The sequence below is a fragment of the Nanorana parkeri genome, unplaced genomic scaffold (assembly GCF_000935625.1).
Source record: "Nanorana parkeri isolate BGI_ZX_2015 unplaced genomic scaffold, ASM93562v1 scaffold1762, whole genome shotgun sequence".
Taxonomy (NCBI): Eukaryota; Metazoa; Chordata; class Amphibia; order Anura; family Dicroglossidae; genus Nanorana; species Nanorana parkeri.
In genome coordinates, this window is record NW_017308030.1 from 139,231 (window position 1) to 141,393 (window position 2,163).

Genomic DNA, 2,163 nt, shown 5'->3' on the forward strand with positions numbered 1-2,163 from the left:
TTCCTAACAGAACAGTGCAATCTAAATATAGGAAATGTTTCCAGAGGCAGAAGAGTGCCGCTATGCTCAGCTGACCAGCTTGTTTGTGAAAGACTCACCAACCAAGATCTGTTCAACCACAACAAGGCCCCATATCCCAGGTCCAAAGGCTATAAAGCAGAATAACCCTCTTTTGTCTGAGCTTTGTCCTATTTCCAACTAGTATTCCCTCATTTTAAAAGCTTTGGAATGGAAATTACAAAGTTGAATAATAAATAAAAAAAAAAAAAAAAAAGAAAACAAAAGTATTACGAGATGCCGGAGCTCTTCAGAGTGCCACCATGCATAGAACTATAAAAAGCAGTTAATGTGACTTTAAACAAACATTCCCTGGTGGAGAATCAATCACTGACATTTAGAAAAAACATGCACCTGGAAGATTCACCTGAAGAATGTTTGCTGAATGTGAGATTTGATGCCGTGTATCAGTGGCGTAACCAGAGTTCTGGGCGCCCGGGGCAGAAATTTTTTTTCGCCCCCCCCACCCCCATTATATAAACAACCACTGGAACTGTACCCTGCACCTCCCCCCCACACACACATGTTTTTATTTTAATTTTTCAAATTTTAATATTTTATTTTTTTTGAAACTTTTTCATTTTTTTAAATCAATTTTTATTTATTAATTAATTTTTTATTAAATATTTTTATTTTTTACTTTACTTTTAGGGGCTTCGGGGAAATATTGGGGGTCTAAACAGACCCCTGATATTTCCCTTTAAAAATAGAAAAAGAGATTGAGGACACAGAGTCCTCAATCTCTTTTTCTGTGTCCCCTGTTATCAATGAACAGGAATCCTTTATGAGTGTTCCTGTTCATTGATAACATGGTATGTTTACTATAACTACAATTATGAATGAACAGGAGGAGATGTAGATCACTCCCATTCATTCATAATTGAGGATATAGTATACATACCAGGTCCTCAATTATGTACAAACACTCAGCGATCACTGATCGCTGAGTGCTTGTACCCGTTCTCCTTTCTGACACACACTGTCATAGGAGGCTGCAAGAGGAGAGCCCAGCCTCCTGTGACAGCGCTGTCTCCGCCCCCACACCGCTCTGCTGCACTGTGATAGGCGGCCGAGCGGTGTGGGAGGAAAGACACCGGCCGCTCACAGCGCTCGTCCCGCAGCGCTCGGCCGGCTGTCATTTTCTCTCTGATTCCTTTCATCCCTGCTGGGCACTGCTCTGTGTCCCAGCGGGGATGAAAGGAATCACGGCCGCGCCGACAAAACGGAAGGAAAATGTCACTTTCTGCATTTAGCCGAAAGTGCCATTTTCGGCCGGCGCCCCCCCTTCACTTTTCGCCCGGTGCCCGCGCCCCTGCTGCACCCCCGGTTGTTACGCCACTGCCGTGTATACACGTGTATGTCCAGCCAAAACCTCTTCAAGTTTTGGATACAGTGGAGAAAGGTTCGAACCCCAATACAGTTTTACTGCTTTCTAAGACTCCATGAGATTTTTCCTTGCTTCCTGTTCTGCTGGCAACTGTTTCACTAGACAGGGAATGAGGATAAATCTCTAATACGGGGGTGGACAATTTAATATGGAATTCATGAGCCAGTCTGTCCAATCCAAGAGCCAGCAGGATTGTTTTATTTATTTACAACAACTAGAGAAAATCTCAAAAGTTAGGCGCCAGCTGTCATTTTTAGCGGAGCGGTGGCGACCTGGCTCCTGGGATTTATCCAGCTCTGATATAAAGGACATAGACAGAAATACAGATGTTTACATTGCAATGAAAACATCTGTACCAAGAGTCCAGGCCATTGTTCTGTGGTCTATGACCAGCAGCTTCAGATGTAGCTGTACCGGGTCATACACAATGAATGTCTTACAGGCAGTGTGAAGGTTAGGAGTCTCCCTTGCCAGCAAACATTGACATTCCTGCTGGTGTAACAATGGCCATTCTAATATTAGCGCATGAATTTGCATTGAAGACGCCAAAGCAGTTTTTCTTCTTGTTTTGTTTTCCCAAATGCAATAAAGGAGCAGGAAAAAAACGCTGCCCTCCAGTGCGAGCCACACGGCTGTTTACAGAAAAGCTTTTTCTTAACCCTTACTGTGGGGCTATAGTGCGGATATAGAGGACAGTAGTGGGGGGGCTGGGGGAGAGA

General features: G+C 43.8%; 1 protein-coding gene across 1 annotated transcript in view; it reads right to left on the reverse strand.

The window, feature by feature from the left end:
• Positions 1-2,163, reverse strand: part of RMND5A (required for meiotic nuclear division 5 homolog A) — a 25,440-nt gene that overhangs the window by 22,798 nt on the left and 479 nt on the right. The gene's annotated exons all lie outside the window — the stretch shown is intronic.